The sequence below is a fragment of the Schistocerca nitens genome, chromosome 8 (assembly GCF_023898315.1).
Source record: "Schistocerca nitens isolate TAMUIC-IGC-003100 chromosome 8, iqSchNite1.1, whole genome shotgun sequence".
NCBI lineage: Eukaryota > Metazoa > Arthropoda > Insecta > Orthoptera > Acrididae > Schistocerca > Schistocerca nitens.
The window spans coordinates 24,082,274-24,107,222 of NC_064621.1; the positions used below are offsets into that span (position 1 = coordinate 24,082,274).

General features: G+C 47.9%; 46 non-coding genes across 46 annotated transcripts; all 46 read left to right on the forward strand.

The window, feature by feature from the left end:
- The first annotated feature begins 1,873 nt into the window (after window positions 1–1,873).
- On the forward strand, window positions 1,874–1,946 carry Trnak-cuu (transfer RNA lysine (anticodon CUU)). Its single transcript has one exon. It is a non-coding gene; the product is annotated as a tRNA-Lys (tRNA).
- A 321-nt stretch (window positions 1,947–2,267) lies between these two features.
- On the forward strand, window positions 2,268–2,339 carry Trnat-agu (transfer RNA threonine (anticodon AGU)). Its single transcript has one exon. It is a non-coding gene; the product is annotated as a tRNA-Thr (tRNA).
- Window positions 2,340–2,878: 539 nt separating this feature from the next.
- Window positions 2,879–2,951, forward strand: Trnar-ucg (transfer RNA arginine (anticodon UCG)). Its single transcript has one exon. It is a non-coding gene; the product is annotated as a tRNA-Arg (tRNA).
- Window positions 2,952–3,390: 439 nt separating this feature from the next.
- On the forward strand, window positions 3,391–3,463 carry Trnak-cuu (transfer RNA lysine (anticodon CUU)). Its single transcript has one exon. It is a non-coding gene; the product is annotated as a tRNA-Lys (tRNA).
- A 321-nt stretch (window positions 3,464–3,784) lies between these two features.
- Window positions 3,785–3,856, forward strand: Trnat-agu (transfer RNA threonine (anticodon AGU)). The gene has a single exon. It is a non-coding gene; the product is annotated as a tRNA-Thr (tRNA).
- Window positions 3,857–4,395: 539 nt separating this feature from the next.
- Window positions 4,396–4,468, forward strand: Trnar-ucg (transfer RNA arginine (anticodon UCG)). The gene has a single exon. It is a non-coding gene; the product is annotated as a tRNA-Arg (tRNA).
- A 439-nt stretch (window positions 4,469–4,907) lies between these two features.
- On the forward strand, window positions 4,908–4,980 carry Trnak-cuu (transfer RNA lysine (anticodon CUU)). Its single transcript has one exon. It is a non-coding gene; the product is annotated as a tRNA-Lys (tRNA).
- A 321-nt stretch (window positions 4,981–5,301) lies between these two features.
- Trnat-agu (transfer RNA threonine (anticodon AGU)) lies at window positions 5,302–5,373 on the forward strand. Its single transcript has one exon. It is a non-coding gene; the product is annotated as a tRNA-Thr (tRNA).
- A 539-nt stretch (window positions 5,374–5,912) lies between these two features.
- Trnar-ucg (transfer RNA arginine (anticodon UCG)) lies at window positions 5,913–5,985 on the forward strand. The gene has a single exon. It is a non-coding gene; the product is annotated as a tRNA-Arg (tRNA).
- Window positions 5,986–6,424: 439 nt separating this feature from the next.
- Window positions 6,425–6,497, forward strand: Trnak-cuu (transfer RNA lysine (anticodon CUU)). The gene has a single exon. It is a non-coding gene; the product is annotated as a tRNA-Lys (tRNA).
- Window positions 6,498–6,818: 321 nt separating this feature from the next.
- Trnat-agu (transfer RNA threonine (anticodon AGU)) lies at window positions 6,819–6,890 on the forward strand. Its single transcript has one exon. It is a non-coding gene; the product is annotated as a tRNA-Thr (tRNA).
- A 539-nt stretch (window positions 6,891–7,429) lies between these two features.
- Window positions 7,430–7,502, forward strand: Trnar-ucg (transfer RNA arginine (anticodon UCG)). Its single transcript has one exon. It is a non-coding gene; the product is annotated as a tRNA-Arg (tRNA).
- A 439-nt stretch (window positions 7,503–7,941) lies between these two features.
- Window positions 7,942–8,014, forward strand: Trnak-cuu (transfer RNA lysine (anticodon CUU)). The gene has a single exon. It is a non-coding gene; the product is annotated as a tRNA-Lys (tRNA).
- Window positions 8,015–8,335: 321 nt separating this feature from the next.
- Trnat-agu (transfer RNA threonine (anticodon AGU)) lies at window positions 8,336–8,407 on the forward strand. Its single transcript has one exon. It is a non-coding gene; the product is annotated as a tRNA-Thr (tRNA).
- A 536-nt stretch (window positions 8,408–8,943) lies between these two features.
- Window positions 8,944–9,016, forward strand: Trnar-ucg (transfer RNA arginine (anticodon UCG)). The gene has a single exon. It is a non-coding gene; the product is annotated as a tRNA-Arg (tRNA).
- A 439-nt stretch (window positions 9,017–9,455) lies between these two features.
- Trnak-cuu (transfer RNA lysine (anticodon CUU)) lies at window positions 9,456–9,528 on the forward strand. The gene has a single exon. It is a non-coding gene; the product is annotated as a tRNA-Lys (tRNA).
- Window positions 9,529–9,849: 321 nt separating this feature from the next.
- Trnat-agu (transfer RNA threonine (anticodon AGU)) lies at window positions 9,850–9,921 on the forward strand. Its single transcript has one exon. It is a non-coding gene; the product is annotated as a tRNA-Thr (tRNA).
- A 536-nt stretch (window positions 9,922–10,457) lies between these two features.
- On the forward strand, window positions 10,458–10,530 carry Trnar-ucg (transfer RNA arginine (anticodon UCG)). The gene has a single exon. It is a non-coding gene; the product is annotated as a tRNA-Arg (tRNA).
- A 439-nt stretch (window positions 10,531–10,969) lies between these two features.
- Trnak-cuu (transfer RNA lysine (anticodon CUU)) lies at window positions 10,970–11,042 on the forward strand. Its single transcript has one exon. It is a non-coding gene; the product is annotated as a tRNA-Lys (tRNA).
- Window positions 11,043–11,363: 321 nt separating this feature from the next.
- On the forward strand, window positions 11,364–11,435 carry Trnat-agu (transfer RNA threonine (anticodon AGU)). Its single transcript has one exon. It is a non-coding gene; the product is annotated as a tRNA-Thr (tRNA).
- A 536-nt stretch (window positions 11,436–11,971) lies between these two features.
- On the forward strand, window positions 11,972–12,044 carry Trnar-ucg (transfer RNA arginine (anticodon UCG)). The gene has a single exon. It is a non-coding gene; the product is annotated as a tRNA-Arg (tRNA).
- A 439-nt stretch (window positions 12,045–12,483) lies between these two features.
- Trnak-cuu (transfer RNA lysine (anticodon CUU)) lies at window positions 12,484–12,556 on the forward strand. Its single transcript has one exon. It is a non-coding gene; the product is annotated as a tRNA-Lys (tRNA).
- A 321-nt stretch (window positions 12,557–12,877) lies between these two features.
- Window positions 12,878–12,949, forward strand: Trnat-agu (transfer RNA threonine (anticodon AGU)). Its single transcript has one exon. It is a non-coding gene; the product is annotated as a tRNA-Thr (tRNA).
- A 536-nt stretch (window positions 12,950–13,485) lies between these two features.
- On the forward strand, window positions 13,486–13,558 carry Trnar-ucg (transfer RNA arginine (anticodon UCG)). Its single transcript has one exon. It is a non-coding gene; the product is annotated as a tRNA-Arg (tRNA).
- Window positions 13,559–13,997: 439 nt separating this feature from the next.
- Trnak-cuu (transfer RNA lysine (anticodon CUU)) lies at window positions 13,998–14,070 on the forward strand. The gene has a single exon. It is a non-coding gene; the product is annotated as a tRNA-Lys (tRNA).
- A 321-nt stretch (window positions 14,071–14,391) lies between these two features.
- On the forward strand, window positions 14,392–14,463 carry Trnat-agu (transfer RNA threonine (anticodon AGU)). Its single transcript has one exon. It is a non-coding gene; the product is annotated as a tRNA-Thr (tRNA).
- Window positions 14,464–14,999: 536 nt separating this feature from the next.
- Trnar-ucg (transfer RNA arginine (anticodon UCG)) lies at window positions 15,000–15,072 on the forward strand. Its single transcript has one exon. It is a non-coding gene; the product is annotated as a tRNA-Arg (tRNA).
- A 439-nt stretch (window positions 15,073–15,511) lies between these two features.
- On the forward strand, window positions 15,512–15,584 carry Trnak-cuu (transfer RNA lysine (anticodon CUU)). Its single transcript has one exon. It is a non-coding gene; the product is annotated as a tRNA-Lys (tRNA).
- A 321-nt stretch (window positions 15,585–15,905) lies between these two features.
- Trnat-agu (transfer RNA threonine (anticodon AGU)) lies at window positions 15,906–15,977 on the forward strand. Its single transcript has one exon. It is a non-coding gene; the product is annotated as a tRNA-Thr (tRNA).
- A 536-nt stretch (window positions 15,978–16,513) lies between these two features.
- Window positions 16,514–16,586, forward strand: Trnar-ucg (transfer RNA arginine (anticodon UCG)). The gene has a single exon. It is a non-coding gene; the product is annotated as a tRNA-Arg (tRNA).
- A 439-nt stretch (window positions 16,587–17,025) lies between these two features.
- On the forward strand, window positions 17,026–17,098 carry Trnak-cuu (transfer RNA lysine (anticodon CUU)). Its single transcript has one exon. It is a non-coding gene; the product is annotated as a tRNA-Lys (tRNA).
- A 321-nt stretch (window positions 17,099–17,419) lies between these two features.
- On the forward strand, window positions 17,420–17,491 carry Trnat-agu (transfer RNA threonine (anticodon AGU)). Its single transcript has one exon. It is a non-coding gene; the product is annotated as a tRNA-Thr (tRNA).
- A 536-nt stretch (window positions 17,492–18,027) lies between these two features.
- Trnar-ucg (transfer RNA arginine (anticodon UCG)) lies at window positions 18,028–18,100 on the forward strand. Its single transcript has one exon. It is a non-coding gene; the product is annotated as a tRNA-Arg (tRNA).
- Window positions 18,101–18,539: 439 nt separating this feature from the next.
- On the forward strand, window positions 18,540–18,612 carry Trnak-cuu (transfer RNA lysine (anticodon CUU)). The gene has a single exon. It is a non-coding gene; the product is annotated as a tRNA-Lys (tRNA).
- Window positions 18,613–18,933: 321 nt separating this feature from the next.
- Window positions 18,934–19,005, forward strand: Trnat-agu (transfer RNA threonine (anticodon AGU)). The gene has a single exon. It is a non-coding gene; the product is annotated as a tRNA-Thr (tRNA).
- A 536-nt stretch (window positions 19,006–19,541) lies between these two features.
- Trnar-ucg (transfer RNA arginine (anticodon UCG)) lies at window positions 19,542–19,614 on the forward strand. The gene has a single exon. It is a non-coding gene; the product is annotated as a tRNA-Arg (tRNA).
- Window positions 19,615–20,053: 439 nt separating this feature from the next.
- Trnak-cuu (transfer RNA lysine (anticodon CUU)) lies at window positions 20,054–20,126 on the forward strand. The gene has a single exon. It is a non-coding gene; the product is annotated as a tRNA-Lys (tRNA).
- A 321-nt stretch (window positions 20,127–20,447) lies between these two features.
- Window positions 20,448–20,519, forward strand: Trnat-agu (transfer RNA threonine (anticodon AGU)). Its single transcript has one exon. It is a non-coding gene; the product is annotated as a tRNA-Thr (tRNA).
- A 536-nt stretch (window positions 20,520–21,055) lies between these two features.
- Trnar-ucg (transfer RNA arginine (anticodon UCG)) lies at window positions 21,056–21,128 on the forward strand. Its single transcript has one exon. It is a non-coding gene; the product is annotated as a tRNA-Arg (tRNA).
- A 439-nt stretch (window positions 21,129–21,567) lies between these two features.
- On the forward strand, window positions 21,568–21,640 carry Trnak-cuu (transfer RNA lysine (anticodon CUU)). Its single transcript has one exon. It is a non-coding gene; the product is annotated as a tRNA-Lys (tRNA).
- A 321-nt stretch (window positions 21,641–21,961) lies between these two features.
- Window positions 21,962–22,033, forward strand: Trnat-agu (transfer RNA threonine (anticodon AGU)). Its single transcript has one exon. It is a non-coding gene; the product is annotated as a tRNA-Thr (tRNA).
- A 536-nt stretch (window positions 22,034–22,569) lies between these two features.
- Window positions 22,570–22,642, forward strand: Trnar-ucg (transfer RNA arginine (anticodon UCG)). The gene has a single exon. It is a non-coding gene; the product is annotated as a tRNA-Arg (tRNA).
- A 439-nt stretch (window positions 22,643–23,081) lies between these two features.
- On the forward strand, window positions 23,082–23,154 carry Trnak-cuu (transfer RNA lysine (anticodon CUU)). The gene has a single exon. It is a non-coding gene; the product is annotated as a tRNA-Lys (tRNA).
- Window positions 23,155–23,475: 321 nt separating this feature from the next.
- Trnat-agu (transfer RNA threonine (anticodon AGU)) lies at window positions 23,476–23,547 on the forward strand. Its single transcript has one exon. It is a non-coding gene; the product is annotated as a tRNA-Thr (tRNA).
- A 536-nt stretch (window positions 23,548–24,083) lies between these two features.
- Trnar-ucg (transfer RNA arginine (anticodon UCG)) lies at window positions 24,084–24,156 on the forward strand. Its single transcript has one exon. It is a non-coding gene; the product is annotated as a tRNA-Arg (tRNA).
- A 439-nt stretch (window positions 24,157–24,595) lies between these two features.
- On the forward strand, window positions 24,596–24,668 carry Trnak-cuu (transfer RNA lysine (anticodon CUU)). The gene has a single exon. It is a non-coding gene; the product is annotated as a tRNA-Lys (tRNA).
- Window positions 24,669–24,949: the final 281 nt, after the last annotated feature.

Genomic DNA, 24,949 nt, shown 5'->3' on the forward strand with positions numbered 1-24,949 from the left:
GTCTAAGTCCACCTATAAATGAGGCCACGATACCGATCACCTTTCGCCACATCCGACTATATTACAGTGAATTTAGTTACATTCGCTCCGCAGTGGGCATCCATCCACCGTATACCAACACCAAGATATATCGCTTCCTTACAACCGACGGCAGAACCAACAGAATAACCCAAAAATACCCGCAAATCCAGTGGAATACAGTCTGGAGAACTGTCCATAGTCGCGTATTGCCTTCAAGGGTCGCATCCGCATGGTACTTAGTTATCAACGACAAGGTGCCCACCAATGAACAACTGCACAGGATCCACCTAAGCCCCACACCGAACTGCGACTTATGCGGCTATGTGGACACTACGGCCCACCGGTTAACCTGTAGTACCGCAGGGCCGATCGTCGCTCATATGCGGCGCAACCTGGCGATCATCGACCGTACTGTACCGCAAAATGTGGATCCAATGGAATTACTCCGACCGCAAAAAATACGATATCCACGCAGGAAACACAACGCGGCCATATGGATGTTAGGCCACACCATTGCCTTTATCATCAACAATCGCCGTGCATCACTTGACGACTACCTCGCGTACTTGGAATATCAACATGCACTGATCATGCGACACAGGGATTATGCAGACACGTATGGAAATATGTTACAAATTATGGTGATGGGTATGTGAACACCCCTCGGATTGCACTTTTACGAACAGGCCCACGACGGCACGGCCGCATTCGCGAGTGACTGCTTCAAAGTTATGAGACGACACTTTGGGGTAACGATCTTGGAGAAACTGCAGGAGTGAAAGAGTCAAGATCCGACGCGGAAAATGAATAATCCACTTCACGAGAAGACAAACCTTGAAGCAGTCACCTCGCGACATTCCCATCGTGGAAACTAAGAGTCACGTACTACCACTTTAACCGATTTCTCTTTCTTTGCTTTTTAATTTTGAATGTACCTTTTCTTTTTCTTTTTTTTTTTTTTTTTTCACCCGGCGGAGAGCCGCTTTAATTTCACCAGGAAGAATCCTGATCATATGGAACAATAGAGGTTCATTGAACCAACAAGACACTTGGTGATACTTTTTTTTTTTTTTTTTTTTTCCTGGACAATATTACTTTGCACTTGCACTCCGGTGTCTTCACCTTCACGGCACCATTTTATTTCTCTCGGATGGAGTTTATTGGTTTCCATTGGCAAGGAGCCACTATTTATGATACAAACAAGTAAATACATAACTAAACTTGAAGGCGGAAGAAGCCGACGCCGTGGAAGGCGATTTTGGTGAGCGTCAGGTCGGGCTGAAGGGGAGGGAAGGAGGCCCGTAAAAAAAAAAAAAAAAAAAAAAAAAAAAAAAAAAAAAAAAAAAAAAATAAAATGGATAAGGCGTCGGACTTCGGATCCGAAGATTGCAGGTTCGAATCCTGTCACGGTCGAGTTTTTCCAGTTCTGCAAAAGATGCATGCTGTTTTACTGTGTTGTTTGAGTACTACAAAACTAGTTGAAAGTTGCTGCTGTCCGCTTCCTGGCTGCAAACCGGCGTCTACCTGAAGCTCAAGCAAGACAAGGGTGATCTGTAGCGAAATTTTCGGCACAGAGCCGTTCAGGAGAGTTTTTGTTGGAACTACTGCGTCTGATTCAGGGCCCAAGAGCTACGCCACAGGCGTCTGCGCACAGTCGAGCATGTGTGTTGAATAATGGTGCTGATAGCCACGTATCATTTGAAGCAGATTTGATGCCTTTCGGAGACAATTTTTCATTGAATGGGATTGTAGCTCATTTGTGGCAGCAGGAGATAAGCTGTAGTCAAAAGGATCTTCTATAGATGGTCGCAGGTCCCATCAGTATTGTATGGCTCGTAAAGCATTGTGTGGAGCCCGGCTAGCTCAGTCGGTAGAGCATGAGACTCTTAATCTCAGGGTCGTGGGTTCGAGCCCCACGCTGGGCGGCGCAAAATTTTGTGTCTACGCGGATGCAACCTGCGCCCCTCTCGTGAGCCTTGCGTAACGAACGTAACGGGTTACGACGATGCCTAGCTTCGTATGAATATCAGAGGAATGGTATTTGAAGCTGAAAGTAACTCTGAAATGAAATAAATGTGTTGTTTTGGAATTTTAGGTGTACATCGATATCGTGTGAGATGTGTAGGAAAGCAGCAGCTGTGCTAACTAAATGCAAATAATGGTCGCTAATGCGGTGCGTTTCCAGCTGAAGATCTCCGATTCACTAGTCCATAAGAACAAAGTACCCGAAAAGCGCGCTAGGAGGCGCCTCCTTAGCTCAGTGGCAGAGCGCTGGTCTAGTAAACCAGAGGTCGTGAGTTCGATCCTCACAGGAGGCAAATGAATTTTGTAAAAGCCCCTCCCACCGTGGCCCTTTCGAAAAAAGCGGTCAAGGATAAAACAAATTATAAATGGGTGCGGTATTTAAGAAATGCTCTCGCAAATGAATAGTGCGAATGGTGCTATTAAAGTAGGCACCAGAAACTGCTGCTTTTGGGAGTCTCCGGAGAATGCCGACGTGAAATACTTAGTTCTTGTGATGTATTTTCTACCCCTGATACAGACCCTCGCGGCTGTCGTCGTCGTCGTCGGCGCCGCCGCCGCTTTGGTAATAGCGGCAACTCGCCATTGTATCTCATAGGGTGAGGTACCTTCTGCAACCGACTGAGATGGCACTAAGCGATTGAAGCTGATTTGCACGCTCTTGTTTGATGAGCGTCATAAGGGCTTGAATGTAACTTGCGATGGGACACAGCAAGAAGTAGCGTCGCATTTTTAGTACTGAAATTGGAGAATTGCGTCAAAGATGGTAAATTCATTCCGGGAAGTGCACAAATGGCGGTAATGAGGTGTGTTTGGGGAAGCGTATTGCGCCAGTGACCGTGTGGCCTAATGGATAAGGCGTCGGACTTCGGATCCGAAGATTGCAGGTTCGAATCCTGTCACGGTCGAGTTTTTCCAGTTCTGCAAAAGATGCATGCTGTTTTACTGTGTTGTTTGAGTACTACAAAACTAGTTGAAAGTTGCTGCTGTCCGCTTCCTGGCTGCAAACCGGCGTCTACCTGAAGCTCAAGCAAGACAAGGGTGATCTGTAGCGAAATTTTCGGCACAGAGCCGTTCAGGAGAGTTTTTGTTGGAACTACAGCGTCTGATTCAGGGCCCAAGAGCTACGCCACAGGCGTCTGCGCACAGTCGAGCATGTGTGTTGAATAATGGTGCTGATAGCCACGTATCATTTGAAGCAGATTTGATGCCTTTCGGAGACAATTTTTCATTGAATGGGATTGTAGCTCATTTGTGGCAGCAGGAGATAAGCTGTAGTCAAAAGGATCTTCTATAGATGGTCGCAGGTCCCATCAGTATTGTATGGCTCGTAAAGCATTGTGTGGAGCCCGGCTAGCTCAGTCGGTAGAGCATGAGACTCTTAATCTCAGGGTCGTGGGTTCGAGCCCCACGCTGGGCGGCGCAAAATTTTGTGTCTACGCGGATGCAACCTGCGCCCCTCTCGTGAGCCTTGCGTAACGAACGTAACGGGTTACGACGATGCCTAGCTTCGTATGAATATCAGAGGAATGGTATTTGAAGCTGAAAGTAACTCTGAAATGAAATAAATGTGTTGTTTTGGAATTTTAGGTGTACATCGATATCGTGTGAGATGTGTAGGAAAGCAGCAGCTGTGCTAACTAAATGCAAATAATGGTCGCTAATGCGGTGCGTTTCCAGCTGAAGATCTCCGATTCACTAGTCCATAAGAACAAAGTACCCGAAAAGCGCGCTAGGAGGCGCCTCCTTAGCTCAGTGGCAGAGCGCTGGTCTAGTAAACCAGAGGTCGTGAGTTCGATCCTCACAGGAGGCAAATGAATTTTGTAAAAGCCCCTCCCACCGTGGCCCTTTCGAAAAAAGCGGTCAAGGATAAAACAAATTATAAATGGGTGCGGTATTTAAGAAATGCTCTCGCAAATGAATAGTGCGAATGGTGCTATTAAAGTAGGCACCAGAAACTGCTGCTTTTGGGAGTCTCCGGAGAATGCCGACGTGAAATACTTAGTTCTTGTGATGTATTTTCTACCCCTGATACAGACCCTCGCGGCTGTCGTCGTCGTCGTCGGCGCCGCCGCCGCTTTGGTAATAGCGGCAACTCGCCATTGTATCTCATAGGGTGAGGTACCTTCTGCAACCGACTGAGATGGCACTAAGCGATTGAAGCTGATTTGCACGCTCTTGTTTGATGAGCGTCATAAGGGCTTGAATGTAACTTGCGATGGGACACAGCAAGAAGTAGCGTCGCATTTTTAGTACTGAAATTGGAGAATTGCGTCAAAGATGGTAAATTCATTCCGGGAAGTGCACAAATGGCGGTAATGAGGTGTGTTTGGGGAAGCGTATTGCGCCAGTGACCGTGTGGCCTAATGGATAAGGCGTCGGACTTCGGATCCGAAGATTGCAGGTTCGAATCCTGTCACGGTCGAGTTTTTCCAGTTCTGCAAAAGATGCATGCTGTTTTACTGTGTTGTTTGAGTACTACAAAACTAGTTGAAAGTTGCTGCTGTCCGCTTCCTGGCTGCAAACCGGCGTCTACCTGAAGCTCAAGCAAGACAAGGGTGATCTGTAGCGAAATTTTCGGCACAGAGCCGTTCAGGAGAGTTTTTGTTGGAACTACTGCGTCTGATTCAGGGCCCAAGAGCTACGCCACAGGCGTCTGCGCACAGTCGAGCATGTGTGTTGAATAATGGTGCTGATAGCCACGTATCATTTGAAGCAGATTTGATGCCTTTCGGAGACAATTTTTCATTGAATGGGATTGTAGCTCATTTGTGGCAGCAGGAGATAAGCTGTAGTCAAAAGGATCTTCCATAGATGGTCGCAGGTCCCATCAGTATTGTATGGCTCGTAAAGCATTGTGTGGAGCCCGGCTAGCTCAGTCGGTAGAGCATGAGACTCTTAATCTCAGGGTCGTGGGTTCGAGCCCCACGCTGGGCGGCGCAAAATTTTGTGTCTACGCGGATGCAACCTGCGCCCCTCTCGTGAGCCTTGCGTAACGAACGTAACGGGTTACGACGATGCCTAGCTTCGTATGAATATCAGAGGAATGGTATTTGAAGCTGAAAGTAACTCTGAAATGAAATAAATGTGTTGTTTTGGAATTTTAGGTGTACATCGATATCGTGTGAGATGTGTAGGAAAGCAGCAGCTGTGCTAACTAAATGCAAATAATGGTCGCTAATGCGGTGCGTTTCCAGCTGAAGATCTCCGATTCACTAGTCCATAAGAACAAAGTACCCGAAAAGCGCGCTAGGAGGCGCCTCCTTAGCTCAGTGGCAGAGCGCTGGTCTAGTAAACCAGAGGTCGTGAGTTCGATCCTCACAGGAGGCAAATGAATTTTGTAAAAGCCCCTCCCACCGTGGCCCTTTCGAAAAAAGCGGTCAAGGATAAAACAAATTATAAATGGGTGCGGTATTTAAGAAATGCTCTCGCAAATGAATAGTGCGAATGGTGCTATTAAAGTAGGCACCAGAAACTGCTGCTTTTGGGAGTCTCCGGAGAATGCCGACGTGAAATACTTAGTTCTTGTGATGTATTTTCTACCCCTGATACAGACCCTCGCGGCTGTCGTCGTCGTCGTCGGCGCCGCCGCCGCTTTGGTAATAGCGGCAACTCGCCATTGTATCTCATAGGGTGAGGTACCTTCTGCAACCGACTGAGATGGCACTAAGCGATTGAAGCTGATTTGCACGCTCTTGTTTGATGAGCGTCATAAGGGCTTGAATGTAACTTGCGATGGGACACAGCAAGAAGTAGCGTCGCATTTTTAGTACTGAAATTGGAGAATTGCGTCAAAGATGGTAAATTCATTCCGGGAAGTGCACAAATGGCGGTAATGAGGTGTGTTTGGGGAAGCTTATTGCGCCAGTGACCGTGTGGCCTAATGGATAAGGCGTCGGACTTCGGATCCGAAGATTGCAGGTTCGAATCCTGTCACGGTCGAGTTTTTCCAGTTCTGCAAAAGATGCATGCTGTTTTACTGTGTTGTTTGAGTACTACAAAACTAGTTGAAAGTTGCTGCTGTCCGCTTCCTGGCTGCAAACCGGCGTCTACCTGAAGCTCAAGCAAGACAAGGGTGATCTGTAGCGAAATTTTCGGCACAGAGCCGTTCAGGAGAGTTTTTGTTGGAACTACAGCGTCTGATTCAGGGCCCAAGAGCTACGCCACAGGCGTCTGCGCACAGTCGAGCATGTGTGTTGAATAATGGTGCTGATAGCCACGTATCATTTGAAGCAGATTTGATGCCTTTCGGAGACAATTTTTCATTGAATGGGATTGTAGCTCATTTGTGGCAGCAGGAGATAAGCTGTAGTCAAAAGGATCTTCTATAGATGGTCGCAGGTCCCATCAGTATTGTATGGCTCGTAAAGCATTGTGTGGAGCCCGGCTAGCTCAGTCGGTAGAGCATGAGACTCTTAATCTCAGGGTCGTGGGTTCGAGCCCCACGCTGGGCGGCGCAAAATTTTGTGTCTACGCGGATGCAACCTGCGCCCCTCTCGTGAGCCTTGCGTAACGAACGTAACGGGTTACGACGATGCCTAGCTTCGTATGAATATCAGAGGAATGGTATTTGAAGCTGAAAGTAACTCTGAAATGAAATAAATGTGTTGTTTTGGAATTTTAGGTGTACATCGATATCGTGTGAGATGTGTAGGAAAGCAGCAGCTGTGCTAACTAAATGCAAATAATGGTCGCTAATGCGGTGCGTTTCCAGCTGAAGATCTCCGATTCACTAGTCCATAAGAACAAAGTACCCGAAAAGCGCGCTAGGAGGCGCCTCCTTAGCTCAGTGGCAGAGCGCTGGTCTAGTAAACCAGAGGTCGTGAGTTCGATCCTCACAGGAGGCAAATGAATTTTGTAAAAGCCCCTCCCACCGTGGCCCTTTCGAAAAAAGCGGTCAAGGATAAAACAAATTATAAATGGGTGCGGTATTTAAGAAATGCTCTCGCAAATGAATAGTGCGAATGGTGCTATTAAAGTAGGCACCAGAAACTGCTGCTTTTGGGAGTCTCCGGAGAATGCCGACGTGAAATACTTAGTTCTTGTGATGTATTTTCTACCCCTGATACAGACCCTCGCGGCTGTCGTCGTCGTCGTCGGCGCCGCCGCCGCTTTGGTAATAGCGGCAACTCGCCATTGTATCTCATAGGGTGAGGTACCTTCTGCAACCGACTGAGATGGCACTAAGCGATTGAAGCTGATTTGCACGCTCTTGTTTGATGAGCGTCATAAGGGCTTGAATGTAACTTGCGATGGGACACAGCAAGAAGTAGCGTCGCATTTTTAGTACTGAAATTGGAGAATTGCGTCAAAGATGGTAAATTCATTCCGGGAAGTGCACAAATGGCGGTAATGAGGTGTGTTTGGGGAAGCGTATTGCGCCAGTGACCGTGTGGCCTAATGGATAAGGCGTCGGACTTCGGATCCGAAGATTGCAGGTTCGAATCCTGTCACGGTCGAGTTTTTCCAGTTCTGCAAAAGATGCATGCTGTTTTACTGTGTTGTTTGAGTACTACAAAACTAGTTGAAAGTTGCTGCTGTCCGCTTCCTGGCTGCAAACCGGCGTCTACCTGAAGCTCAAGCAAGACAAGGGTGATCTGTAGCGAAATTTTCGGCACAGAGCCGTTCAGGAGAGTTTTTGTTGGAACTACTGCGTCTGATTCAGGGCCCAAGAGCTACGCCACAGGCGTCTGCGCACAGTCGAGCATGTGTGTTGAATAATGGTGCTGATAGCCACGTATCATTTGAAGCAGATTTGATGCCTTTCGGAGACAATTTTTCATTGAATGGGATTGTAGCTCATTTGTGGCAGCAGGAGATAAGCTGTAGTCAAAAGGATCTTCCATAGATGGTCGCAGGTCCCATCAGTATTGTATGGCTCGTAAAGCATTGTGTGGAGCCCGGCTAGCTCAGTCGGTAGAGCATGAGCCTCTTAATCTCAGGGTCGTGGGTTCGAGCCCCACGCTGGGCGGCGCAAAATTTTGTGTCTACGCGGATGCAACCTGCGCCCCTCTCGTGAGCCTTGCGTAACGAACGTAACGGGTTACGACGATGCCTAGCTTCGTATGAATATCAGAGGAATGGTATTTGAAGCTGAAAGTAACTCTGAAATGAAATAAATGTGTTGTTTTGGAATTTTAGGTGTACATCGATATCGTGTGAGATGTGTAGGAAAGCAGCAGCTGTGCTAACTAAATGCAAATAATGGTCGCTAATGCGGTGCGTTTCCAGCTGAAGATCTCCGATTCACTAGTCCATAAGAACAAAGTACCCGAAAAGCGCGCTAGGAGGCGCCTCCTTAGCTCAGTGGCAGAGCGCTGGTCTAGTAAACCAGAGGTCGTGAGTTCGATCCTCACAGGAGGCAAATGAATTTTGTAAAAGCCCCTCCCACCGTGGCCCTTTCGAAAAAAGCGGTCAAGGATAAAACAAATTATAAATGGGTGCGGTATTTAAGAAATGCTCTCGCAAATGAATAGTGCGAATGGTGCTATTAAAGTAGGCACCAGAAACTGCTGCTTTTGGGAGTCTCCGGAGAATGCCGACGTGAAATACTTAGTTCTTGTGATGTATTTTCTACCCCTGATACAGACCCTCGCGGCTGTCGTCGTCGTCGGCGCCGCCGCCGCTTTGGTAATAGCGGCAACTCGCCATTGTATCTCATAGGGTGAGGTACCTTCTGCAACCGACTGAGATGGCACTAAGCGATTGAAGCTGATTTGCACGCTCTTGTTTGATGAGCGTCATAAGGGCTTGAATGTAACTTGCGATGGGACACAGCAAGAAGTAGCGTCGCATTTTTAGTACTGAAATTGGAGAATTGCGTCAAAGATGGTAAATTCATTCCGGGAAGTGCACAAATGGCGGTAATGAGGTGTGTTTGGGGAAGCGTATTGCGCCAGTGACCGTGTGGCCTAATGGATAAGGCGTCGGACTTCGGATCCGAAGATTGCAGGTTCGAATCCTGTCACGGTCGAGTTTTTCCAGTTCTGCAAAAGATGCATGCTGTTTTACTGTGTTGTTTGAGTACTACAAAACTAGTTGAAAGTTGCTGCTGTCCGCTTCCTGGCTGCAAACCGGCGTCTACCTGAAGCTCAAGCAAGACAAGGGTGATCTGTAGCGAAATTTTCGGCACAGAGCCGTTCAGGAGAGTTTTTGTTGGAACTACTGCGTCTGATTCAGGGCCCAAGAGCTACGCCACAGGCGTCTGCGCACAGTCGAGCATGTGTGTTGAATAATGGTGCTGATAGCCACGTATCATTTGAAGCAGATTTGATGCCTTTCGGAGACAATTTTTCATTGAATGGGATTGTAGCTCATTTGTGGCAGCAGGAGATAAGCTGTAGTCAAAAGGATCTTCCATAGATGGTCGCAGGTCCCATCAGTATTGTATGGCTCGTAAAGCATTGTGTGGAGCCCGGCTAGCTCAGTCGGTAGAGCATGAGACTCTTAATCTCAGGGTCGTGGGTTCGAGCCCCACGCTGGGCGGCGCAAAATTTTGTGTCTACGCGGATGCAACCTGCGCCCCTCTCGTGAGCCTTGCGTAACGAACGTAACGGGTTACGACGATGCCTAGCTTCGTATGAATATCAGAGGAATGGTATTTGAAGCTGAAAGTAACTCTGAAATGAAATAAATGTGTTGTTTTGGAATTTTAGGTGTACATCGATATCGTGTGAGATGTGTAGGAAAGCAGCAGCTGTGCTAACTAAATGCAAATAATGGTCGCTAATGCGGTGCGTTTCCAGCTGAAGATCTCCGATTCACTAGTCCATAAGAACAAAGTACCCGAAAAGCGCGCTAGGAGGCGCCTCCTTAGCTCAGTGGCAGAGCGCTGGTCTAGTAAACCAGAGGTCGTGAGTTCGATCCTCACAGGAGGCAAATGAATTTTGTAAAAGCCCCTCCCACCGTGGCCCTTTCGAAAAAAGCGGTCAAGGATAAAACAAATTATAAATGGGTGCGGTATTTAAGAAATGCTCTCGCAAATGAATAGTGCGAATGGTGCTATTAAAGTAGGCACCAGAAACTGCTGCTTTTGGGAGTCTCCGGAGAATGCCGACGTGAAATACTTAGTTCTTGTGATGTATTTTCTACCCCTGATACAGACCCTCGCGGCTGTCGTCGTCGTCGGCGCCGCCGCCGCTTTGGTAATAGCGGCAACTCGCCATTGTATCTCATAGGGTGAGGTACCTTCTGCAACCGACTGAGATGGCACTAAGCGATTGAAGCTGATTTGCACGCTCTTGTTTGATGAGCGTCATAAGGGCTTGAATGTAACTTGCGATGGGACACAGCAAGAAGTAGCGTCGCATTTTTAGTACTGAAATTGGAGAATTGCGTCAAAGATGGTAAATTCATTCCGGGAAGTGCACAAATGGCGGTAATGAGGTGTGTTTGGGGAAGCGTATTGCGCCAGTGACCGTGTGGCCTAATGGATAAGGCGTCGGACTTCGGATCCGAAGATTGCAGGTTCGAATCCTGTCACGGTCGAGTTTTTCCAGTTCTGCAAAAGATGCATGCTGTTTTACTGTGTTGTTTGAGTACTACAAAACTAGTTGAAAGTTGCTGCTGTCCGCTTCCTGGCTGCAAACCGGCGTCTACCTGAAGCTCAAGCAAGACAAGGGTGATCTGTAGCGAAATTTTCGGCACAGAGCCGTTCAGGAGAGTTTTTGTTGGAACTACTGCGTCTGATTCAGGGCCCAAGAGCTACGCCACAGGCGTCTGCGCACAGTCGAGCATGTGTGTTGAATAATGGTGCTGATAGCCACGTATCATTTGAAGCAGATTTGATGCCTTTCGGAGACAATTTTTCATTGAATGGGATTGTAGCTCATTTGTGGCAGCAGGAGATAAGCTGTAGTCAAAAGGATCTTCCATAGATGGTCGCAGGTCCCATCAGTATTGTATGGCTCGTAAAGCATTGTGTGGAGCCCGGCTAGCTCAGTCGGTAGAGCATGAGACTCTTAATCTCAGGGTCGTGGGTTCGAGCCCCACGCTGGGCGGCGCAAAATTTTGTGTCTACGCGGATGCAACCTGCGCCCCTCTCGTGAGCCTTGCGTAACGAACGTAACGGGTTACGACGATGCCTAGCTTCGTATGAATATCAGAGGAATGGTATTTGAAGCTGAAAGTAACTCTGAAATGAAATAAATGTGTTGTTTTGGAATTTTAGGTGTACATCGATATCGTGTGAGATGTGTAGGAAAGCAGCAGCTGTGCTAACTAAATGCAAATAATGGTCGCTAATGCGGTGCGTTTCCAGCTGAAGATCTCCGATTCACTAGTCCATAAGAACAAAGTACCCGAAAAGCGCGCTAGGAGGCGCCTCCTTAGCTCAGTGGCAGAGCGCTGGTCTAGTAAACCAGAGGTCGTGAGTTCGATCCTCACAGGAGGCAAATGAATTTTGTAAAAGCCCCTCCCACCGTGGCCCTTTCGAAAAAAGCGGTCAAGGATAAAACAAATTATAAATGGGTGCGGTATTTAAGAAATGCTCTCGCAAATGAATAGTGCGAATGGTGCTATTAAAGTAGGCACCAGAAACTGCTGCTTTTGGGAGTCTCCGGAGAATGCCGACGTGAAATACTTAGTTCTTGTGATGTATTTTCTACCCCTGATACAGACCCTCGCGGCTGTCGTCGTCGTCGGCGCCGCCGCCGCTTTGGTAATAGCGGCAACTCGCCATTGTATCTCATAGGGTGAGGTACCTTCTGCAACCGACTGAGATGGCACTAAGCGATTGAAGCTGATTTGCACGCTCTTGTTTGATGAGCGTCATAAGGGCTTGAATGTAACTTGCGATGGGACACAGCAAGAAGTAGCGTCGCATTTTTAGTACTGAAATTGGAGAATTGCGTCAAAGATGGTAAATTCATTCCGGGAAGTGCACAAATGGCGGTAATGAGGTGTGTTTGGGGAAGCGTATTGCGCCAGTGACCGTGTGGCCTAATGGATAAGGCGTCGGACTTCGGATCCGAAGATTGCAGGTTCGAATCCTGTCACGGTCGAGTTTTTCCAGTTCTGCAAAAGATGCATGCTGTTTTACTGTGTTGTTTGAGTACTACAAAACTAGTTGAAAGTTGCTGCTGTCCGCTTCCTGGCTGCAAACCGGCGTCTACCTGAAGCTCAAGCAAGACAAGGGTGATCTGTAGCGAAATTTTCGGCACAGAGCCGTTCAGGAGAGTTTTTGTTGGAACTACTGCGTCTGATTCAGGGCCCAAGAGCTACGCCACAGGCGTCTGCGCACAGTCGAGCATGTGTGTTGAATAATGGTGCTGATAGCCACGTATCATTTGAAGCAGATTTGATGCCTTTCGGAGACAATTTTTCATTGAATGGGATTGTAGCTCATTTGTGGCAGCAGGAGATAAGCTGTAGTCAAAAGGATCTTCCATAGATGGTCGCAGGTCCCATCAGTATTGTATGGCTCGTAAAGCATTGTGTGGAGCCCGGCTAGCTCAGTCGGTAGAGCATGAGACTCTTAATCTCAGGGTCGTGGGTTCGAGCCCCACGCTGGGCGGCGCAAAATTTTGTGTCTACGCGGATGCAACCTGCGCCCCTCTCGTGAGCCTTGCGTAACGAACGTAACGGGTTACGACGATGCCTAGCTTCGTATGAATATCAGAGGAATGGTATTTGAAGCTGAAAGTAACTCTGAAATGAAATAAATGTGTTGTTTTGGAATTTTAGGTGTACATCGATATCGTGTGAGATGTGTAGGAAAGCAGCAGCTGTGCTAACTAAATGCAAATAATGGTCGCTAATGCGGTGCGTTTCCAGCTGAAGATCTCCGATTCACTAGTCCATAAGAACAAAGTACCCGAAAAGCGCGCTAGGAGGCGCCTCCTTAGCTCAGTGGCAGAGCGCTGGTCTAGTAAACCAGAGGTCGTGAGTTCGATCCTCACAGGAGGCAAATGAATTTTGTAAAAGCCCCTCCCACCGTGGCCCTTTCGAAAAAAGCGGTCAAGGATAAAACAAATTATAAATGGGTGCGGTATTTAAGAAATGCTCTCGCAAATGAATAGTGCGAATGGTGCTATTAAAGTAGGCACCAGAAACTGCTGCTTTTGGGAGTCTCCGGAGAATGCCGACGTGAAATACTTAGTTCTTGTGATGTATTTTCTACCCCTGATACAGACCCTCGCGGCTGTCGTCGTCGTCGGCGCCGCCGCCGCTTTGGTAATAGCGGCAACTCGCCATTGTATCTCATAGGGTGAGGTACCTTCTGCAACCGACTGAGATGGCACTAAGCGATTGAAGCTGATTTGCACGCTCTTGTTTGATGAGCGTCATAAGGGCTTGAATGTAACTTGCGATGGGACACAGCAAGAAGTAGCGTCGCATTTTTAGTACTGAAATTGGAGAATTGCGTCAAAGATGGTAAATTCATTCCGGGAAGTGCACAAATGGCGGTAATGAGGTGTGTTTGGGGAAGCGTATTGCGCCAGTGACCGTGTGGCCTAATGGATAAGGCGTCGGACTTCGGATCCGAAGATTGCAGGTTCGAATCCTGTCACGGTCGAGTTTTTCCAGTTCTGCAAAAGATGCATGCTGTTTTACTGTGTTGTTTGAGTACTACAAAACTAGTTGAAAGTTGCTGCTGTCCGCTTCCTGGCTGCAAACCGGCGTCTACCTGAAGCTCAAGCAAGACAAGGGTGATCTGTAGCGAAATTTTCGGCACAGAGCCGTTCAGGAGAGTTTTTGTTGGAACTACTGCGTCTGATTCAGGGCCCAAGAGCTACGCCACAGGCGTCTGCGCACAGTCGAGCATGTGTGTTGAATAATGGTGCTGATAGCCACGTATCATTTGAAGCAGATTTGATGCCTTTCGGAGACAATTTTTCATTGAATGGGATTGTAGCTCATTTGTGGCAGCAGGAGATAAGCTGTAGTCAAAAGGATCTTCCATAGATGGTCGCAGGTCCCATCAGTATTGTATGGCTCGTAAAGCATTGTGTGGAGCCCGGCTAGCTCAGTCGGTAGAGCATGAGACTCTTAATCTCAGGGTCGTGGGTTCGAGCCCCACGCTGGGCGGCGCAAAATTTTGTGTCTACGCGGATGCAACCTGCGCCCCTCTCGTGAGCCTTGCGTAACGAACGTAACGGGTTACGACGATGCCTAGCTTCGTATGAATATCAGAGGAATGGTATTTGAAGCTGAAAGTAACTCTGAAATGAAATAAATGTGTTGTTTTGGAATTTTAGGTGTACATCGATATCGTGTGAGATGTGTAGGAAAGCAGCAGCTGTGCTAACTAAATGCAAATAATGGTCGCTAATGCGGTGCGTTTCCAGCTGAAGATCTCCGATTCACTAGTCCATAAGAACAAAGTACCCGAAAAGCGCGCTAGGAGGCGCCTCCTTAGCTCAGTGGCAGAGCGCTGGTCTAGTAAACCAGAGGTCGTGAGTTCGATCCTCACAGGAGGCAAATGAATTTTGTAAAAGCCCCTCCCACCGTGGCCCTTTCGAAAAAAGCGGTCAAGGATAAAACAAATTATAAATGGGTGCGGTATTTAAGAAATGCTCTCGCAAATGAATAGTGCGAATGGTGCTATTAAAGTAGGCACCAGAAACTGCTGCTTTTGGGAGTCTCCGGAGAATGCCGACGTGAAATACTTAGTTCTTGTGATGTATTTTCTACCCCTGATACAGACCCTCGCGGCTGTCGTCGTCGTCGGCGCCGCCGCCGCTTTGGTAATAGCGGCAACTCGCCATTGTATCTCATAGGGTGAGGTACCTTCTGCAACCGACTGAGATGGCACTAAGCGATTGAAGCTGATTTGCACGCTCTTGTTTGATGAGCGTCATAAGGGCTTGAATGTAACTTGCGATGGGACACAGCAAGAAGTAGCGTCGCATTTTTAGTACTGAAATTGGAGAATTGCGTCAAAGATGGTAAATTCATTCCGGGAAGTGCACAAATGGCGGTAATGAGGTGTGTTTGGGGAAGCGTATTGCGCCAGTGACCGTGTGGCCTAATGGATAAGGCGTCGGACTTCGGATCCGAAGATTGCAGGTTCGAATCCTGTCACGGTCGAGTTTTTCCAGTTCTGCAAAAGATGCATGCTGTTTTACTGTGTTGTTTGAGTACTACAAAACTAGTTGAAAGTTGCTGCTGTCCGCTTCCTGGCTGCAAACCGGCGTCTACCTGAAGCTCAAGCAAGACAAGGGTGATCTGTAGCGAAATTTTCGGCACAGAGCCGTTCAGGAGAGTTTTTGTTGGAACTACTGCGTCTGATTCAGGGCCCAAGAGCTACGCCACAGGCGTCTGCGCACAGTCGAGCATGTGTGTTGAATAATGGTGCTGATAGCCACGTATCATTTGAAGCAGATTTGATGCCTTTCGGAGACAATTTTTCATTGAATGGGATTGTAGCTCATTTGTGGCAGCAGGAGATAAGCTGTAGTCAAAAGGATCTTCCATAGATGGTCGCAGGTCCCATCAGTATTGTATGGCTCGTAAAGCATTGTGTGGAGCCCGGCTAGCTCAGTCGGTAGAGCATGAGACTCTTAATCTCAGGGTCGTGGGTTCGAGCCCCACGCTGGGCGGCGCAAAATTTTGTGTCTACGCGGATGCAACCTGCGCCCCTCTCGTGAGCCTTGCGTAACGAACGTAACGGGTTACGACGATGCCTAGCTTCGTATGAATATCAGAGGAATGGTATTTGAAGCTGAAAGTAACTCTGAAATGAAATAAATGTGTTGTTTTGGAATTTTAGGTGTACATCGATATCGTGTGAGATGTGTAGGAAAGCAGCAGCTGTGCTAACTAAATGCAAATAATGGTCGCTAATGCGGTGCGTTTCCAGCTGAAGATCTCCGATTCACTAGTCCATAAGAACAAAGTACCCGAAAAGCGCGCTAGGAGGCGCCTCCTTAGCTCAGTGGCAGAGCGCTGGTCTAGTAAACCAGAGGTCGTGAGTTCGATCCTCACAGGAGGCAAATGAATTTTGTAAAAGCCCCTCCCACCGTGGCCCTTTCGAAAAAAGCGGTCAAGGATAAAACAAATTATAAATGGGTGCGGTATTTAAGAAATGCTCTCGCAAATGAATAGTGCGAATGGTGCTATTAAAGTAGGCACCAGAAACTGCTGCTTTTGGGAGTCTCCGGAGAATGCCGACGTGAAATACTTAGTTCTTGTGATGTATTTTCTACCCCTGATACAGACCCTCGCGGCTGTCGTCGTCGTCGGCGCCGCCGCCGCTTTGGTAATAGCGGCAACTCGCCATTGTATCTCATAGGGTGAGGTACCTTCTGCAACCGACTGAGATGGCACTAAGCGATTGAAGCTGATTTGCACGCTCTTGTTTGATGAGCGTCATAAGGGCTTGAATGTAACTTGCGATGGGACACAGCAAGAAGTAGCGTCGCATTTTTAGTACTGAAATTGGAGAATTGCGTCAAAGATGGTAAATTCATTCCGGGAAGTGCACAAATGGCGGTAATGAGGTGTGTTTGGGGAAGCGTATTGCGCCAGTGACCGTGTGGCCTAATGGATAAGGCGTCGGACTTCGGATCCGAAGATTGCAGGTTCGAATCCTGTCACGGTCGAGTTTTTCCAGTTCTGCAAAAGATGCATGCTGTTTTACTGTGTTGTTTGAGTACTACAAAACTAGTTGAAAGTTGCTGCTGTCCGCTTCCTGGCTGCAAACCGGCGTCTACCTGAAGCTCAAGCAAGACAAGGGTGATCTGTAGCGAAATTTTCGGCACAGAGCCGTTCAGGAGAGTTTTTGTTGGAACTACTGCGTCTGATTCAGGGCCCAAGAGCTACGCCACAGGCGTCTGCGCACAGTCGAGCATGTGTGTTGAATAATGGTGCTGATAGCCACGTATCATTTGAAGCAGATTTGATGCCTTTCGGAGACAATTTTTCATTGAATGGGATTGTAGCTCATTTGTGGCAGCAGGAGATAAGCTGTAGTCAAAAGGATCTTCCATAGATGGTCGCAGGTCCCATCAGTATTGTATGGCTCGTAAAGCATTGTGTGGAGCCCGGCTAGCTCAGTCGGTAGAGCATGAGACTCTTAATCTCAGGGTCGTGGGTTCGAGCCCCACGCTGGGCGGCGCAAAATTTTGTGTCTACGCGGATGCAACCTGCGCCCCTCTCGTGAGCCTTGCGTAACGAACGTAACGGGTTACGACGATGCCTAGCTTCGTATGAATATCAGAGGAATGGTATTTGAAGCTGAAAGTAACTCTGAAATGAAATAAATGTGTTGTTTTGGAATTTTAGGTGTACATCGATATCGTGTGAGATGTGTAGGAAAGCAGCAGCTGTGCTAACTAAATGCAAATAATGGTCGCTAATGCGGTGCGTTTCCAGCTGAAGATCTCCGATTCACTAGTCCATAAGAACAAAGTACCCGAAAAGCGCGCTAGGAGGCGCCTCCTTAGCTCAGTGGCAGAGCGCTGGTCTAGTAAACCAGAGGTCGTGAGTTCGATCCTCACAGGAGGCAAATGAATTTTGTAAAAGCCCCTCCCACCGTGGCCCTTTCGAAAAAAGCGGTCAAGGATAAAACAAATTATAAATGGGTGCGGTATTTAAGAAATGCTCTCGCAAATGAATAGTGCGAATGGTGCTATTAAAGTAGGCACCAGAAACTGCTGCTTTTGGGAGTCTCCGGAGAATGCCGACGTGAAATACTTAGTTCTTGTGATGTATTTTCTACCCCTGATACAGACCCTCGCGGCTGTCGTCGTCGTCGGCGCCGCCGCCGCTTTGGTAATAGCGGCAACTCGCCATTGTATCTCATAGGGTGAGGTACCTTCTGCAACCGACTGAGATGGCACTAAGCGATTGAAGCTGATTTGCACGCTCTTGTTTGATGAGCGTCATAAGGGCTTGAATGTAACTTGCGATGGGACACAGCAAGAAGTAGCGTCGCATTTTTAGTACTGAAATTGGAGAATTGCGTCAAAGATGGTAAATTCATTCCGGGAAGTGCACAAATGGCGGTAATGAGGTGTGTTTGGGGAAGCGTATTGCGCCAGTGACCGTGTGGCCTAATGGATAAGGCGTCGGACTTCGGATCCGAAGATTGCAGGTTCGAATCCTGTCACGGTCGAGTTTTTCCAGTTCTGCAAAAGATGCATGCTGTTTTACTGTGTTGTTTGAGTACTACAAAACTAGTTGAAAGTTGCTGCTGTCCGCTTCCTGGCTGCAAACCGGCGTCTACCTGAAGCTCAAGCAAGACAAGGGTGATCTGTAGCGAAATTTTCGGCACAGAGCCGTTCAGGAGAGTTTTTGTTGGAACTACTGCGTCTGATTCAGGGCCCAAGAGCTACGCCACAGGCGTGTGCGCACAGTCGAGCATGTGTGTTGAATAATGGTGCTGATAGCCACGTATCATTTGAAGCAGATTTGATGCCTTTCGGAGACAATTTTTCATTGAATGGGATTGTAGCTCATTTGTGGCAGCAGGAGATAAGCTGTAGTCAAAAGGATCTTCCATAGATGGTCGCAGGTCCCATCAGTATTGTATGGCTCGTAAAGCATTGTGTGGAGCCCGGCTAGCTCAGTCGGTAGAGCATGAGACTCTTAATCTCAGGGTCGTGGGTTCGAGCCCCACGCTGGGCGGCGCAAAATTTTGTGTCTACGCGGATGCAACCTGCGCCCCTCTCGTGAGCCTTGCGTAACGAACGTAACGGGTTACGACGATGCCTAGCTTCGTATGAATATCAGAGGAATGGTATTTGAAGCTGAAAGTAACTCTGAAATGAAATAAATGTGTTGTTTTGGAATTTTAGGTGTACATCGATATCGTGTGAGATGTGTAGGAAAGCAGCAGCTGTGCTAACTAAATGCAAATAATGGTCGCTAATGCGGTGCGTTTCCAGCTGAAGATCTCCGATTCACTAGTCCATAAGAACAAAGTACCCGAAAAGCGCGCTAGGAGGCGCCTCCTTAGCTCAGTGGCAGAGCGCTGGTCTAGTAAACCAGAGGTCGTGAGTTCGATCCTCACAGGAGGCAAATGAATTTTGTAAAAGCCCCTCCCACCGTGGCCCTTTCGAAAAAAGCGGTCAAGGATAAAACAAATTATAAATGGGTGCGGTATTTAAGAAATGCTCTCGCAAATGAATAGTGCGAATGGTGCTATTAAAGTAGGCACCAGAAACTGCTGCTTTTGGGAGTCTCCGGAGAATGCCGACGTGAAATACTTAGTTCTTGTGATGTATTTTCTACCCCTGATAGAGACCCTCGCGGCTGTCGTCGTCGTCGGCGCCGCCGCCGCTTTGGTAATAGCGGCAACTCGCCATTGTATCTCATAGGGTGAGGTACCTTCTGCAACCGACTGAGATGGCACTAAGCGATTGAAGCTGATTTGCACGCTCTTGTTTGATGAGCGTCATAAGGGCTTGAATGTAACTTGCGATGGGACACAGCAAGAAGTAGCGTCGCATTTTTAGTACTGAAATTGGAGAATTGCGTCAAAGATGGTAAATTCATTCCGGGAAGTGCACAAATGGCGGTAATGAGGTGTGTTTGGGGAAGCGTATTGCGCCAGTGACCGTGTGGCCTAATGGATAAGGCGTCGGACTTCGGATCCGAAGATTGCAGGTTCGAATCCTGTCACGGTCGAGTTTTTCCAGTTCTGCAAAAGATGCATGCTGTTTTACTGTGTTGTTTGAGTACTACAAAACTAGTTGAAAGTTGCTGCTGTCCGCTTCCTGGCTGCAAACCGGCGTCTACCTGAAGCTCAAGCAAGACAAGGGTGATCTGTAGCGAAATTTTCGGCACAGAGCCGTTCAGGAGAGTTTTTGTTGGAACTACTGCGTCTGATTCAGGGCCCAAGAGCTACGCCACAGGCGTCTGCGCACAGTCGAGCATGTGTGTTGAATAATGGTGCTGATAGCCACGTATCATTTGAAGCAGATTTGATGCCTTTCGGAGACAATTTTTCATTGAATGGGATTGTAGCTCATTTGTGGCAGCAGGAGATAAGCTGTAGTCAAAAGGATCTTCCATAGATGGTCGCAGGTCCCATCAGTATTGTATGGCTCGTAAAGCATTGTGTGGAGCCCGGCTAGCTCAGTCGGTAGAGCATGAGACTCTTAATCTCAGGGTCGTGGGTTCGAGCCCCACGCTGGGCGGCGCAAAATTTTGTGTCTACGCGGATGCAACCTGCGCCCCTCTCGTGAGCCTTGCGTAACGAACGTAACGGGTTACGACGATGCCTAGCTTCGTATGAATATCAGAGGAATGGTATTTGAAGCTGAAAGTAACTCTGAAATGAAATAAATGTGTTGTTTTGGAATTTTAGGTGTACATCGATATCGTGTGAGATGTGTAGGAAAGCAGCAGCTGTGCTAACTAAATGCAAATAATGGTCGCTAATGCGGTGCGTTTCCAGCTGAAGATCTCCGATTCACTAGTCCATAAGAACAAAGTACCCGAAAAGCGCGCTAGGAGGCGCCTCCTTAGCTCAGTGGCAGAGCGCTGGTCTAGTAAACCAGAGGTCGTGAGTTCGATCCTCACAGGAGGCAAATGAATTTTGTAAAAGCCCCTCCCACCGTGGCCCTTTCGAAAAAAGCGGTCAAGGATAAAACAAATTATAAATGGGTGCGGTATTTAAGAAATGCTCTCGCAAATGAATAGTGCGAATGGTGCTATTAAAGTAGGCACCAGAAACTGCTGCTTTTGGGAGTCTCCGGAGAATGCCGACGTGAAATACTTAGTTCTTGTGATGTATTTTCTACCCCTGATACAGACCCTCGCGGCTGTCGTCGTCGTCGGCGCCGCCGCCGCTTTGGTAATAGCGGCAACTCGCCATTGTATCTCATAGGGTGAGGTACCTTCTGCAACCGACTGAGATGGCACTAAGCGATTGAAGCTGATTTGCACGCTCTTGTTTGATGAGCGTCATAAGGGCTTGAATGTAACTTGCGATGGGACACAGCAAGAAGTAGCGTCGCATTTTTAGTACTGAAATTGGAGAATTGCGTCAAAGATGGTAAATTCATTCCGGGAAGTGCACAAATGGCGGTAATGAGGTGTGTTTGGGGAAGCGTATTGCGCCAGTGACCGTGTGGCCTAATGGATAAGGCGTCGGACTTCGGATCCGAAGATTGCAGGTTCGAATCCTGTCACGGTCGAGTTTTTCCAGTTCTGCAAAAGATGCATGCTGTTTTACTGTGTTGTTTGAGTACTACAAAACTAGTTGAAAGTTGCTGCTGTCCGCTTCCTGGCTGCAAACCGGCGTCTACCTGAAGCTCAAGCAAGACGAGGGTGATCTGTAGCGAAATTTTCGGCACAGAGCCGTTCAGGAGAGTTTTTGTTGGAACTACTGCGTCTGATTCAGGGCCCAAGAGCTACGCCACAGGCGTCTGCGCACAGTCGAGCATGTGTGTTGAATAATGGTGCTGATAGCCACGTATCATTTGAAGCAGATTTGATGCCTTTCGGAGACAATTTTTCATTGAATGGGATTGTAGCTCATTTGTGGCAGCAGGAGATAAGCTGTAGTCAAAAGGATCTTCCATAGATGGTCGCAGGTCCCATCAGTATTGTATGGCTCGTAAAGCATTGTGTGGAGCCCGGCTAGCTCAGTCGGTAGAGCATGAGACTCTTAATCTCAGGGTCGTGGGTTCGAGCCCCACGCTGGGCGGCGCAAAATTTTGTGTCTACGCGGATGCAACCTGCGCCCCTCTCGTGAGCCTTGCGTAACGAACGTAACGGGTTACGACGATGCCTAGCTTCGTATGAATATCAGAGGAATGGTATTTGAAGCTGAAAGTAACTCTGAAATGAAATAAATGTGTTGTTTTGGAATTTTAGGTGTACATCGATATCGTGTGAGATGTGTAGGAAAGCAGCAGCTGTGCTAACTAAATGCAAATAATGGTCGCTAATGCGGTGCGTTTCCAGCTGAAGATCTCCGATTCACTAGTCCATAAGAACAAAGTACCCGAAAAGCGCGCTAGGAGGCGCCTCCTTAGCTCAGTGGCAGAGCGCTGGTCTAGTAAACCAGAGGTCGTGAGTTCGATCCTCACAGGAGGCAAATGAATTTTGTAAAAGCCCCTCCCACCGTGGCCCTTTCGAAAAAAGCGGTCAAGGATAAAACAAATTATAAATGGGTGCGGTATTTAAGAAATGCTCTCGCAAATGAATAGTGCGAATGGTGCTATTAAAGTAGGCACCAGAAACTGCTGCTTTTGGGAGTCTCCGGAGAATGCCGACGTGAAATACTTAGTTCTTGTGATGTATTTTCTACCCCTGATACAGACCCTCGCGGCTGTCGTCGTCGTCGGCGCCGCCGCCGCTTTGGTAATAGCGGCAACTCGCCATTGTATCTCATAGGGTGAGGTACCTTCTGCAACCGACTGAGATGGCACTAAGCGATTGAAGCTGATTTGCACGCTCTTGTTTGATGAGCGTCATAAGGGCTTGAATGTAACTTGCGATGGGACACAGCAAGAAGTAGCGTCGCATTTTTAGTACTGAAATTGGAGAATTGCGTCAAAGATGGTAAATTCATTCCGGGAAGTGCACAAATGGCGGTAATGAGGTGTGTTTGGGGAAGCGTATTGCGCCAGTGACCGTGTGGCCTAATGGATAAGGCGTCGGACTTCGGATCCGAAGATTGCAGGTTCGAATCCTGTCACGGTCGAGTTTTTCCAGTTCTGCAAAAGATGCATGCTGTTTTACTGTGTTGTTTGAGTACTACAAAACTAGTTGAAAGTTGCTGCTGTCCGCTTCCTGGCTGCAAACCGGCGTCTACCTGAAGCTCAAGCAAGACAAGGGTGATCTGTAGCGAAATTTTCGGCACAGAGCCGTTCAGGAGAGTTTTTGTTGGAACTACTGCGTCTGATTCAGGGCCCAAGAGCTACGCCACAGGCGTGTGCGCACAGTCGAGCATGTGTGTTGAATAATGGTGCTGATAGCCACGTATCATTTGAAGCAGATTTGATGCCTTTCGGAGACAATTTTTCATTGAATGGGATTGTAGCTCATTTGTGGCAGCAGGAGATAAGCTGTAGTCAAAAGGATCTTCCATAGATGGTCGCAGGTCCCATCAGTATTGTATGGCTCGTAAAGCATTGTGTGGAGCCCGGCTAGCTCAGTCGGTAGAGCATGAGACTCTTAATCTCAGGGTCGTGGGTTCGAGCCCCACGCTGGGCGGCGCAAAATTTTGTGTCTACGCGGATGCAACCTGCGCCCCTCTCGTGAGCCTTGCGTAACGAACGTAACGGGTTACGACGATGCCTAGCTTCGTATGAATATCAGAGGAATGGTATTTGAAGCTGAAAGTAACTCTGAAATGAAATAAATGTGTTGTTTTGGAATTTTAGGTGTACATCGATATCGTGTGAGATGTGTAGGAAAGCAGCAGCTGTGCTAACTAAATGCAAATAATGGTCGCTAATGCGGTGCGTTTCCAGCTGAAGATCTCCGATTCACTAGTCCATAAGAACAAAGTACCCGAAAAGCGCGCTAGGAGGCGCCTCCTTAGCTCAGTGGCAGAGCGCTGGTCTAGTAAACCAGAGGTCGTGAGTTCGATCCTCACAGGAGGCAAATGAATTTTGTAAAAGCCCCTCCCACCGTGGCCCTTTCGAAAAAAGCGGTCAAGGATAAAACAAATTATAAATGGGTGCGGTATTTAAGAAATGCTCTCGCAAATGAATAGTGCGAATGGTGCTATTAAAGTAGGCACCAGAAACTGCTGCTTTTGGGAGTCTCCGGAGAATGCCGACGTGAAATACTTAGTTCTTGTGATGTATTTTCTACCCCTGATACAGACCCTCGCGGCTGTCGTCGTCGTCGGCGCCGCCGCCGCTTTGGTAATAGCGGCAACTCGCCATTGTATCTCATAGGGTGAGGTACCTTCTGCAACCGACTGAGATGGCACTAAGCGATTGAAGCTGATTTGCACGCTCTTGTTTGATGAGCGTCATAAGGGCTTGAATGTAACTTGCGATGGGACACAGCAAGAAGTAGCGTCGCATTTTTAGTACTGAAATTGGAGAATTGCGTCAAAGATGGTAAATTCATTCCGGGAAGTGCACAAATGGCGGTAATGAGGTGTGTTTGGGGAAGCGTATTGCGCCAGTGACCGTGTGGCCTAATGGATAAGGCGTCGGACTTCGGATCCGAAGATTGCAGGTTCGAATCCTGTCACGGTCGAGTTTTTCCAGTTCTGCAAAAGATGCATGCTGTTTTACTGTGTTGTTTGAGTACTACAAAACTAGTTGAAAGTTGCTGCTGTCCGCTTCCTGGCTGCAAACCGGCGTCTACCTGAAGCTCAAGCAAGACAAGGGTGATCTGTAGCGAAATTTTCGGCACAGAGCCGTTCAGGAGAGTTTTTGTTGGAACTACTGCGTCTGATTCAGGGCCCAAGAGCTACGCCACAGGCGTGTGCGCACAGTCGAGCATGTGTGTTGAATAATGGTGCTGATAGCCACGTATCATTTGAAGCAGATTTGATGCCTTTCGGAGACAATTTTTCATTGAATGGGATTGTAGCTCATTTGTGGCAGCAGGAGATAAGCTGTAGTCAAAAGGATCTTCCATAGATGGTCGCAGGTCCCATCAGTATTGTATGGCTCGTAAAGCATTGTGTGGAGCCCGGCTAGCTCAGTCGGTAGAGCATGAGACTCTTAATCTCAGGGTCGTGGGTTCGAGCCCCACGCTGGGCGGCGCAAAATTTTGTGTCTACGCGGATGCAACCTGCGCCCCTCTCGTGAGCCTTGCGTAACGAACGTAACGGGTTACGACGATGCCTAGCTTCGTATGAATATCAGAGGAATGGTATTTGAAGCTGAAAGTAACTCTGAAATGAAATAAATGTGTTGTTTTGGAATTTTAGGTGTACATCGATATCGTGTGAGATGTGTAGGAAAGCAGCAGCTGTGCTAACTAAATGCAAATAATGGTCGCTAATGCGGTGCGTTTCCAGCTGAAGATCTCCGATTCACTA